Here is a 13,447-nt window from a genome sequence, read left to right as displayed (position 1 = left end):
GGATTAGATGTAAGGAAGAGATCAGGTATGTTAGAACTCTTCCCAAGGTGGTCAAGGATACGGGTAGGGTGCTGTACTTGGTCAACAAGGTTAGAGAAGATGTAGGCTTGTTCATCAGATGGATCGGTGAAAGGAGAGGAGAGCCAAAGGTGGTGGTGAACATTGAAACCTCCTAGAATGGAGATTTCTGAGAAAGAAGAAACGGATAGGATGGTTTCCATCTTAGAAATAAGTGTGTCGAAGAATTTTTTATAGTCAATAGAATTAGGGGATAAGTAAACAGCACAGATACATTTAGTCAGAGTATTACAGGAAAGCCGAAGCCAAAGAGTAAAGAATTTAGAAGGTCCAAGTTTAGGACACGAGAGCAAGATATGTTGTTACGTACTTATACACAACAGCCACCTTTGACTTTGAAATGAGTATAGAGAAAGTAGGAGGATACAGAGATGGGTTTGCTATCAGTCGCCCTGGACAGCTGAATCACTATTAGGAAGAGAAGGTGGAGTTTAGAGGAGGACAGGTGGAGCTGAGCAGAGAGAAAGTTAGAAGAAAGGCCACGAATGTTGCGGAAATTAAGAAGAAATGAGTCCAGGCCCGTCGTTGGGTCGTCACCGGGAGAGGGTTATGTCTCCGGTTAAAATCAGCCTCAGGAACTTCAGTAAAATATTTCCTTACCATTTGAAGCTATTAGCCACAGGACATTTAAAGATAAAGATATTTATCATAAATACGTTTCTTACTAGATACACTGTGTCTTTTGTTCACGTGGGCATGGTCGACATAAGGAGTGAGGGTCACGAACTAGGAATAACTAAGAATCCACATGCGGCAGCCGGAAGTTTAAGTAAAGGATAATCACTCACTCCAATATTCTTACCCACACAAACATAGCCTTGGGGCCCTACACCTTGTAATTGATTATACCATAGTTACAGAACTGACTCTTAACTATTATAATGATGGAGGAAGAGAGGAAGGCCTTCTTGCTCCTTCCCGCTGAGGCATCAATATAACCGGGCGGGTCCACTGACTGATTTTATGTATGTCCCTTAACTCTCCCCCTATCCCTTGTAAGGAGGAATGTCCACTGAAGGAAAGAAGGACATGTTCATCCTGCACACTGATCATCATCATCATCAGTATTAGATCATATTCTGTTTTAAATATATATAAATGATGCTGACGGAGGTTTAATTTTAAAACGACTCAAATTTGTGTAAATACTAAAACTGGAAACAGAGGAAGGGCAAATCCTCAGAGCGACAAGCAATTCAGAGTGACCCCAGTCGCCTGTGTAATTGGGTCCAACCGCGGCAGATGGATTTCAGTATTAGTATACGCAAGGTGCTAAGCATTTGAAGTTGAAACGAAAAAGCCAGTTACACTATGAACAATATTAAACTCGATAATGTCAGTCAAGAAAAACCTAACAAACTGCAATAAGGAATTATCTGGAACCAACAAAAAAAGTGAACAGGAGCTGTAAAGACAGCCAACAAACCAATCAGATTCACTGGTAGAATACTGTAATGTGAATGAAAAATATCACCGCTACTTTGTATAATTCACTAGTATACCCACAGTTAGAGTATTCTGTCCAGTTCTGGCCACCATACTTAAAAAAAAAAAAAAAAGACGTACAGAAAATTGAGAGAATGCCACAAAAGGATGAGAAAATTTTCACCGAGGATGAACATATGCAACGCTACCCTGTTGCAACTCTCCATCTGACCAAGCACATACCACCCACCTCCATGCACACCTAACCAAGAGGATAATGGCCCTCACCCCCCACAAACTTTTAAAAGGTGGGCGTAAGGTGGACGCCTTGAGGATACATAGCCTGGGCTCTTCAGATTTCTTGCACAAGTTGCATTCAAACTCTGGAACATTTTTTTTTACTTTTTCGTTTTATATATATATATATATATATATATATATATATATATATATATATATATATATATATATATATATATCATCTCATCAGCCGTTTGAGTGTCCACTGCAGGACCAGGCTATCCATACCGAACTCGTTAAGATACAACCACTGTATCTCTACCAAGTGACTTAGGGTGTCTAGTAGAGATTGTATGTAGAGTGAGAAGTGCTTGTAAGTGTAATTCTTGTGTTGGAGAAACTTTGGATGTGTGTGTAGTCTGTGAACCAAGTGTAATCGGCCCTGGCAAGCCGACTGGGTGCAAGCATACTTTATAGTATACGACACTGGTTCAACCACAGCTCTCCTTATATCCGCCAATGCAGTACGTGGCCAGAAGAATGCTCCCAAAGTTTATTACCCTGGCGGGGTGTGAAAATATATATATATATATATATAAATATATATATATATATATATATATATATATATATATATATATATATATATATATATAGCGAGACTCCTCACTCCCGTTTGGGGTGGCCACAAACAAATCGCCTCCAAGTCGCCCTGTCCCCCGCCATTTCACTGCCCTGCTCCCAACTCACACCCCCCTCTCCCAGATACCTCTCCACCCCATCCCTCCATCTCATCCTCGGTCTCCCCCTCCCTCTTCCACCCTCCACCTCACTCACATACACTCTCTTCGTCAATCTTTCACCCTCCATCCTCTCCACATGGCCAAACCACCTCAGTGTGTTCCTCACAACGCTTCCTATCACATCCACATCCACACCACAACGCTCCTTTATATCCTCATTCGTCAGCCTGTCTCTCCACGTGACTCCACAGGCTCCTCTTAAATAACTCATTTCCACTGCTCTCACTCTTGACTTGTGTCCTTCCAACAATGTCCAAGCTTCACTTCCGTACGTTAGAGTTGGTATCACAATACTGTCATGTAGTAACTTTTTTACTTCCATGCTCACTTCCCTGTTTCTTATCACTGCTTTTAAGGAACCAGCAACCTTTCTTCCCTGCTGTACCCCTTTCAAGCACTTCACCCTCCAAACCTCCATCCTTACTCATCACACTACCCAAATACTTAAACGTACTCACATTTTCCAATTCCTCACCATCCAACCTTGCTGTACATTCACTGACTTCACCTCTCTCAAAGACCATCACTTTACTCTTCCCTACATTCACCTTTAGGTTCCGTTTCTTACACACTCTCTCAAACTCATCCACCAAGCCTTGCAGCTCCCCTTCGTCTTCACTCAACAACACAGTATCATCTGCAAACAACAGTACAGGGAGTTTCCAAACACTATCCTCTCTCACCAGGGCCACTCCAACATCCACTACCCTACCTTGTACCTCTTTTATTACCCCATCCATGTACAGATTGAACAACCATGGAGACATGACACATCCCTGTTTCAAACCAACTTTCACAGAGAAAAATTCACTTAGTTCACCATCCACACGCACTGCAGCCTTCGCACCATCGTACATACTCTTCACAGCATTCAACAACTTCCCATCTACTCCATATATTCTTAACACTTTCCACAATCCTTGTCTATCCACCCTGTCATATGCTTTCTCCAAATCCATGAAAGCCGCATACAACTTCTTTCCCTTCTCTAGAAACTTTTCCACTAAAGATCTAAGAATGAATATCTGATCTACACAACCTCTTCCCTTCCTAAAGCCTCCCTGTTCTTCTCCAACTAATTTCTCTGTTCTTTCTCTAACTCTGTCTATAAGTAACCTACCATACACTTTTCCTATTATACTAAGAAGACAAATGCCCCTATGATTACCACACACTTCTTTTTCCCCTTTTCCTTTGTACAAGGGAATAATTATACCTGACTTCCAATCCTCCGGGACTCTACCTTCCTCCCAGGCCAATCTGCACATCTTCCACATCCATTCTACTACTATCTCTCCCCCATGCTTCAGCATTTCACCACACACTCCATCAATTCCTGGGGCTTTCCCCGATTTAACTTTCTTCATTGCTTCCACAACTTCCATCCTACTGATTTCTTCTTGTCTTCTCACCTCCCTCCTTCTCCCAGCCATTCCCCAGCCACTTATACTCGCATTACTTCCATCCTCCACGTTCAACAATTCCTTAAAGTGTTCTCTCCATCTGCTCACTTTTTCTCCCTTCTCCACTAGTAATCTACCATTTTTTTCTTTCACTCCCCTGCTAACTTCACTTCCACCCTGTCTTACTCTTTTCACTTCTCTCCAGAACATTTTCTTACAGTCCCTCCACTTTACACTCAAATTCCTTCCAAATTCCTCATCCACTCTCTTCTTACTCTCTCTTACTAATCTTTTCACCTCTCTCTTCCTTTCCACATATAACTCTCTCTTCCGCCTCTCAACTTCTTCCACGCCCCTATTTCTCATCCATTCATTGTATGCTTTCTTCTTTTGTGCCACAGCCCTGTTTCACCTCTTCAGTCCACCACGCTGTTCCTTGCACCCCCCTCCGTCTTCTCTTCCTTCCACACACCACATCACATGCTGCACATATTTCTTCTGTAAATATCTTACACACACCTTCCACGTCTCCCATCTGCTCCAATTCATATTTGCCCAATCGTTCCTCCACTTCTCTCTTATACTCTGCCTTTTTCTCATCCTCTTGTAACCTTTCCACTCTCCTTGCAACTACTCCTTCCTCTCGTCTTTCCCTTCTTCTATTCCTCCATCTTACTTGCAACCTAATTCTGGCCACCACCAAGTAGTGGTCAGAAAGTCCACTCCCCCAACCTCTATACACTCTTGCATCCTTTACACATCTTCGCATCCTTTCATCCACACACACATAATCAATCACTGCCTTCCTTTCATTCAGTTCACCACCCACCCTTCTCATCACTCGCCATGTATACCTGTGGATCATTTTATGCCTGAAGAGGGTATTGGCTATTACCAACCCCCTCCCAGCACAAATGTCCACTAGCGCACTCCCATTCTCATCTATCTCAGCAGGCACACCCCACTCACCAACTATTCCATCCACCTTCACATTACCAACTTTACCATTCATATCACTAATCAAAAACACTCTCTCACTCCTTCCAAACTTTTCCATGCACACTTCCACATTTGTCCAGAACTCTTCTCTCACTCTTCTAGCACGATCTTGCGTTGGCGCATACACACACACAATCGCCCACATTTGTATTCCAACTTTCAACTTTACCCACACAATCCTTGACCCAACTGATCCATACTGTCTTATGCTCTTTTTCCATCTTTTACTCACAACTATACACACTCCTTCCTTTGCCCTCTCATTCTCATCTACTCCTGCACATATACCCCATCCATACTCCCATTCTCTCACACTTTCTCCTCTCCATTTTGTTTCAGTTATTCCACATACATCCACTTTCGCATCCTCAAGCACCTGGACAATCTCTCTCTCTTTCACCTCATCATTAGCTCCTCTTACATTCCATGTACACATTACCAAGTCCTTTGTCCGGTCCTGGGTCGTCAACGTTTGGTCAGTCCTTGTCCGAGGCTTCTTGTTTGTTTTTTTAGTTAGTTGTTTTCCGGGGAGGGGCACTAACCCTCCGCCAACCCTTTTAGTCGCCTTTTACGACAAGCAGGGATACTGGGGGAGTATTCTTGAAAACCCCCCTACCCCCAGGGGGGTATATATATATGTGGGTGAGGCAGGAGGGTGGAATGGTTGTGGATAAAGCATTGATGGACTATGTGGTTGTGTCTAGGGATGTAATAGGAAGATTGTTGGATGTGAGAGTTCTGAGAGGGGAGGGTGGAGGTATGTCTGACCACTACCTGGTAGAGGGAAAGTTAATTAAGAGTAGGTAAGAGATGGGTGAGAGCTAGGAGGGTTAGGTGTGGCAGGAAGGTTTTGAAACTGAGTGAGTTGGATAAAAGAGGGAAAATGATACAGTATCAGGAGAAATTCAAAGATGAGTGGAATGCAGTGAAAGATCAGGAAAATGGCAATGTGGAAGAGGAATGGCAGTTGTTTAGGAGTGCTGTGGTAGGGCATGCAGAAGAGGTGTGTGGTGTGAGACATGTGAGTGGTGGTGTAACAATAGGAAGTGAATGGTGGTGCGAGGAAGTAAGTATGGTTGTGGCTGAGAAGAGACGTGCATATGAAGTGTGGCTGCAGAGGAAGGATGAGGTGTCATATGAGAGGTATAAGGAAAAGAGGAATAGGGCGAGAAGGGCTGTGCGTGATGCTAAAGTGGCAGTAGATGAAAGGTGGGGTAGGTGACTGAATGAGAATTTTCAACAGAATAAGAAAATGTTCTGGAAGAAGGTGAAAAGGGTGTGAAAGGGAGAGTCTGGGAAGGAAGAGTGAGTAAAAGCAGAGGATGGAAGGATGTTAACTGAGATGGATGCAGTAAGGAAGAAATGGGCAGAGTATTTTGAAAGATTGTTAAATGTAGAGGAGGAAAGGGTGGCTGAGATTATGGCAGATGGAAGGGTGCAATGAATAAATGTATTGGGAGAGTTGAATGAATCTTTGATCACGAAGGAGGAAGTGGAGAAGGCAGTAAAGGAATGAAAACAAGGAAAGCTGCAGATAAGAATGGGTGTGCTGTGGAATGCCTGAAGGGTGGTGGAGTGACTATTGTTGACTGGATGGTAAGATAGTTGAATATGTGCTTTGTGAAAGGTATGGTGCCAATTGACTGGGCAAGTGCTTGTGTGGTCCCATTGTATAAAGGCAAGAGTGATAAGTATAAATGTACTAGCTTTAGGGGTATAAGTCCGTTGAGTGTTGTAGGTAAGGTGTAGGTAGAGTGTTAATTATGAGTGTTAGAGAGGGTACAGAGGGAGTGATTGGTGATGAGCAGTGTGGCTTTAGGAGAGGGAGGGGATGCGTGGATCAGGTGATCGCTGTGAGACAAGTGTGTGAAAAGTATTTAGCAAAAGGCAAGGATGTGTTTTGGGCATTCATGGATTTAGAGAAAGCGTATGATAGAGTTGATATGGAGGCTTTGTGGACTGTTTTAAGATTGTATGGACTTGATGGTAGGTTACTAAAAGGAGTGAAAAGTTTTTATGTAAATAGTAGAGCGTGTGTAAGAGTGGGAAATGCCGTGAGTGATTGGTTTCCCGTGAGAGTGGGGCTGCGACAGGGATGTGTGATGTCGCCTTGGTTGTTTAATATTTATATGGATGGTGTTGTAAGGGAGGTGAATGCAAGAGTGTTAGGTGGAGGTCTGAGTCTGGTGAATGTTGATAGTGGACAGTGGAATTTGAAGCAGCTGCTGTTGGCAGATGATACTGCACTGGTGGCTGATTCAGAGGAGGGATTGAGACAGTTGGTAGAGGAGTTTGGAAGGGTGTGTGAAAGGAGGAAATTGAAAGTAAATGAGAATAAGAGTAAAGTGATAAAGTGTACGAGGTTGGTAGATGGTAGGGGGATGAATATAGTTTTGAATGGTGAGTTGCTTGAGGAGGTAGAGTGTTTTAAATATTTAGGGTCACATGTTGCTGTGGATGGAAGAATAGATGCAGAAGTGAAGTTTCGAAAGAATGAAGTAGGTAAGGTGCTGGGAGGAATGGAAAAAGTGTTTAGATGTCGTTCGCTTAGAATGGATTTAAAGACAAGGTTGTATGAGGATGTTGTGGTACCGACTGCATCAAACGGGGCTGAAACATGGAACATGGGTGTAGCAGAGAGGAAAAGTTTGAATGTAATGGAGATGAGGTGTCTGAAGAGTATGTGTGGAGTGACGCGTATGGATCGAGTGCGAAATGATGAAGTGCAAAGGAGAACTGGACTTGTTCAGGAGATGATTGGTACAGTAGAGTTGAGCAGAGGGTGTTGCGATGGTCTGGGCATATGGAGAGAATGGATAATGAGCGATTGGTGAAAAAGATAACTAGATCTGATGTGAGAAGTGTAAGGCTGAGAGGGACACCACTAACAGGATGGATGAACAGTGTGAAGAGAGCACTGGATGCAAGAGGGATGTCTGTTTAGCAAGGAAGAGTGCTTGTGCGTGACAGAAATAAATGGAGAGAATTTGTGAATGAATAAATGATGATGCAGCCCTGAGGGGATATTCTCCCGCATTTGGTCTGATCAGCTAGTCAGGTCAGGTGCGGGTAAGGGGATGGGTCTATTATGATGTGGTAGGGGTAAACCAGCTCTGCTGTCGGGCCCTGCTGCGGATGTCACTGATTGCACTGCGCAGTTGACCCTTGTGCGGTGTGATGCGATGAGGATCTGTCCCTTCTCCCCTTTGGGGCTAAGATGCGAATGAATGTGTTTGAATGGATGAGTAAATTGGGAGTGTGTCATCCTGTCTCGGCTACCTCCCTTTCCTTGGGGGAAGCAGCCTAGGTATATATATATATACAGTACTTAAGACACAGCATTCTACCTCTTAAAAGGTGCCAATTCACTATAAGACACATAACTGTGTAAAATTTCATGACACTATGGGCAATAGTTTCCGACTTCTGGCCTGGAAATGGAATCTCTGCACCAGGGCAGCTGCCCTGCCACCCAGCCCTACGGACGGAAACCTACTGAACCCAGTGATAGCAACACCCTCCTCTGCCTCTGTCAGGTCGAGGCAAACCATCTGAGGAGCGCTGAGAAGCACTGAGTCTCTTTACCATCGTTAAGCAAAGGATATGAGGAGACTTAATTCATGTATTCAAAATATTCAAAGACAATTATAATATACCTATGAGTAAATAATTCGTAACAATAGTAATCAAATTACATTAATGGAAGTAGTCATAAAATAATTGGCAAACGATCCTAGTCGTATGACTAAGTATTTCTTCCTCAACACAGGCTTTTATTTCTGGAAAAAATTACCCTCCACTGTTGCATACTGTAATACAGTATTAACCTTAAGATTCTATCTTCTAATCCCTGGGTACAGTACTTTCACTTTCGAGTAATGTTATGTAAGACAGACACACACACACACACACACACACACACACACACACACACACACACACCTACCTATCTATCTATATCTATATCTAGACATCTATCTATCTATCTATATCTGTCTATATCTGTCTATCTATATACATACATTTAGATAGGTAAAGATACATAGATAGATAGATAAATAGATAGAAAGATGGATAGATAGATGGATAGATAGATTGTTAGATACACAGATGGATAGGGATAGATATATATATAGATAGATAGATAGATAGATAGATATAGATAAATTTATGTAGATCGATACATAGATACACACACACACATCAATCTATCTATCTATATATCTATCTATCTATATATATATATATATATATATATCTATATATATATATATATATATATATATATATATATATATATATATATATATACTAAACTCTGCAACCAAGTTGTGTTAGGAAGAATTCTGCCACCTTATTCCCTGTGTGTCATACTTATTCCCTGTGTGTCATAAAACTCGACTAAAAGAGGAGGGGTGAGGGGACTAGGGACCCCATCCTCTGTTTTTGGAGTTCCTAAAAAGAGACAGGCCATAGAAAGGGATGGGGGACTGAGTTATCCCCGCACCCTGAAGATTGGGTCTATGAATGTGCGTGGATGTAGTACGATTGAGATTAAACAGGAAGAAATTTGGAGAATGTTTGTGAGAAGAAAGTTGGATGTGTTAGCTTTGAGTGAAACAAAGGTGAAAGGAAGATGAGTCTAAGTTTGGAAGTGTAAATGGAAGGACGTCAGGTGTTGATAGAGGAAGGGCCAGTAAAGGTGTGGCCTTGTTGGCCCAGAAGTGCAGCAGTGTGTGACTGAATGGAAGGATGTGTCACCTTGACTGATGTGGATGAAAGTGAAATATGAACGAGAATTGCGGGCATTTGTGAGTGCATATGGGCCCGGCAGTGAAACGGATGTAGAAGAGAGGGAGTCTTCCTGAAATGATGTTGGTGAGTGTCTGCAGAGTTTTGGAGCAAATGTGAATGTGGTAATGATGGGAGATCTCAATTCTATAGCACTCTTAGAAATCTACGTAAAATTTACGGTAACGTGCCTGTGTTAAAGTACAGTCTTGCCGCGAATTCCCATGTTTACAGTTGATTGCTGCACGAGGCCAATATTACGGGGATTTACCGGTATCTACATTTAACTATACGGTGAAAACCCGTAAACAAAAAGTTGGACTTTCCTACTTATAGCGGTCAACGCTATGTACAGCTCAATCAGCGCTGAGCGCTATAAATAGCAAAGGCTTTCTTTATCAACCGTCCGTAACGAGTGCATCCACAGTCCACCACTGCGTGGGATTCTGGGTGAGAGAGCCGTAGCGTACGGACGTTTCGGAGATCTGGTCCCGGTGCCCGGAGTGACGTTGCTCTTACATCTTACCATAGAGCGTGTTATACGGGGTGGAGTGTTTAGTACCTCTTGTGTGGAGGGGAGGTGCGTGTGTGTGTGTAGTGGTGAATAATGGAAGGGGAGAGTGGAGGAGCAGATATGGACACCGGCTGGCAGGGCGGAAAAAGACCCCACCATATGTCAACCTCGGGTGAGGAAAAGTCTTCGGGATCGACTGAGAAGGCCAGGAAAACGTTGCCACAGTTAAAGCCCGTCACTCAAGCTCCAGAGGAAGGTGTGGCAGTGCAGACAAGGGTGACTTACATAGTGCGGACCCAGGACCGATCCAGAGTGTTTTGTCACCCACAGAGGGTGACAGATGCCCTCAATGAATCTCCTTTTGCCAAATACATTGTGGAGGGATTCACCAAGCCACTGAGGGATGGATCGTGCCTATCCTTTGCAATCTTTTCAGCTAACTTGACCAAGCTCGAACAACAGCCCGAGGAAATGGTGAATTTGGGACCTTGGGCTGTGGTGTGCAGGCGCGCCAGTTATGAACCCGGTGGTGCTGTAAAAGTGGGCAAGATTGGGCCGATTTCCCCAGAACTGGACGTCTCAGTTATAGCAGAGAGGCTGTGTCCTGCAGACAACCATGCCTCTCAACTCTTGGAAGTTACCAGGATTCCAGTTCGCTTTCCGGCCCCCAGTGCTTCCAGCCAGTCACAATGGGTAAGACTCGTCTATCGTGGCCCCCTTCCCTCCAGGGTCTTCTTCGGGTACTTGTCGTTCCCAGTTGGTGAGTACACCCGTCCCGTATTACGCTGCCATAATTGCCATCTGTTTGGTCATACCCGACTTACTTGTAGAAACAAGGTTAGGTGCTCCATGTGTAGTGGCTACCACCCCTTTAGGGCAGGATTAGAGGACAGCCAGAAATGCACCAGAGACCCTAGGTGTTTTATTTGTGGGAGTGATGAACACAGGGTGGTGTCCAAGGTCTGCCTCATCTACAGGAAGGTCAGCGATATATACATGAACATGAGGAAGGCAGGTGCCAGCTCTGCAGAGATCAACAAGTGTCTTCGTGAACTACACACTGCGTCCCGTAGCACCCCGACTCCCAGTGGGCCAGGTCGACTGACACCTTCCCAGGCCCCCCGCAGTGCCCTCGTTCAGCAAGGTAAGACTTATGCTAACTGTGTATCCTCAAACCGCTATGCAGTCCTTGCTGATGATGTTCAGGAGGAGGACCTAGGATTGACTGATGTATTGGGAGTCTCCACCCACCCTGCATCAGGGGCAGAGGTCATTATCCATGCAGACACCACTGTGAATAAGGCACCATCACGCCCCCACACGCTTTTCACAACCGTCACCGCACTGCCAGCCCTCAAGCCCAGGGGGTGCCTCCACAGGATCCGGATATGGCTGCCATTGGGAATGATGGTACCTCCCAACAGTGTTCCTCTGGCCCCACCCCTGCCCTGCCTTTATTGGGCCGATGGAGACTTCACCCTACCCATCCAGGACATCAACGAAATTCAGAGCCTCTGTCTTCCATTGATGAGGGTCCAGGTTCTGGGAACTCTTTTATAACACTTCTCACCGAGGCACTGGCATTACACCAACAGGGGAAGTCCTTCATAGAAATCTGTTCCCTCCTTTGGCCGCGGCTATTGTCCCTGATACTATCATGGGGGGTACAGGTGGCTAAGAATCCTGCTGTGGAATTCTCATTCACTAGTCCACAAGTCACAGGATTTTAAAATTTTAGTGGCTGAAAGGGAACCAAATGTGGTAGGGGTGTGTGAGACCTGGCTACAACCCCGCATCCACCTCACCCTGGGGGGTTTTATAGTCTATAGGTCAGACCGCCCTCAGGGGAGGGGTGGGGGCCTATTACTGGCTGTTCGGGAGACCTCCCAGAGTGTGAGTTTGCCTCTTACCCAATATCCCAGTGGCCTGATGGAAGTCTTGGCGGTAAGGGTGGCTCTTAGATCTGGATGGACGTCAGTGCTGTTATGTTACAACCCATGTCAGGATGTGTCCCGGGAGGAATTAGTACATTACTTTCATCAGCTGCCGGCCCCTGCCTTCATCATGGGGGATTTTAACGCCCATCATCACCTCTGGGATCCTTCACTAACCATCAATAATGTATCAGGATTGTCTCTTTTTCAGGCACTCTTAGACTCCCAACGCATCGGTCTTCTCACACCTCCTGGCCTGTACACCCGATATGACCCCCATTCCGGACGACCATCAGTCTTGGACCTCTGCCTTGGAGATCCAGTGTTCCAGTGTCCAGCTGTAGGGGTGGGTCCCTATATGGGCAGTGACCATCTACTAGTCTTCTATGATTATCCGGGCCTTTCCACGTTGCAGTCAGGAGACTGTCACCCAAGATGGAAGCTGGTGGGAGACAAATGGGACACGTTCCAGAAGGAACTGGCTTCCTGTTTTCCAGGCAGCTGGGGCTCCCCTCCACTGTCGGCTAAGGATTTTGCACATCTCCTGGCTGAGGTGGGAGGCAGAGTCTTTCAGCGTTCAACTCGCCGTTGTGTACACCGAGCAGGAGTCCCATGGTGGTCAGTCGAATGTGCGGCTGCAGTCAGGGCCCGTCATCGAGCCTGGCACATGTGGAGCCGCAACCCTTGCCTAGAACTGGGGCGCAAGTACCGTCGGATTAATGCCATCTGCTCCAGAACCATCAAGTTGGCAAAACAGCAAGCCTGGACCTCCTTCTGTACCAGCCTTTCCTTCTCCACCTCCACGGCCCGCACTTGGAGATTCTTACGGGCTATGTCAGGACGCCCCACCACCCACACTTATCCACTCCGCAGGGATGGTCTGTGCCTGCTTGATGACCTGTCCAAGGCCGACTGTCTGGCATCATTCCTTGACACCCAGTTCGGCCATCCATCTGCTTTGCCCTCTTCCACGGTGTACGAGGAGGCAATACAACGAAGCGTCTCTTCCCCTGCAACTGCTGATCTAGACAATCTTTTCACTGCCTCAGAACTTGTCTCCGCCTTGTCTGCCCTTCGGACCGGCAGGGCGGCGGGCCCAGACTCGGTGACCAATGAATTCCTCCAGCGACTGACACCCAACCTGCAGGATTGCCTCCTTCACATTTATAATCGCAGCTGGAGCCAAGGGATATTCCCGGTGGAATGGAAGACCTCAAAGCTGCTGCCTTTCCTCAAGCCAGGCAAGGACCCGACCAAGCC

The sequence above is a fragment of the Coenobita brevimanus genome, chromosome 46 (assembly GCF_032717465.1).
Source record: "Coenobita brevimanus isolate Jiangsu-jjx chromosome 46, ASM3271746v2, whole genome shotgun sequence".
NCBI lineage: Eukaryota > Metazoa > Arthropoda > Malacostraca > Decapoda > Coenobitidae > Coenobita > Coenobita brevimanus.
The sequence above is the reverse complement of the archived record's forward strand: the minus strand, read 5'-3'. Positions refer to the sequence as shown.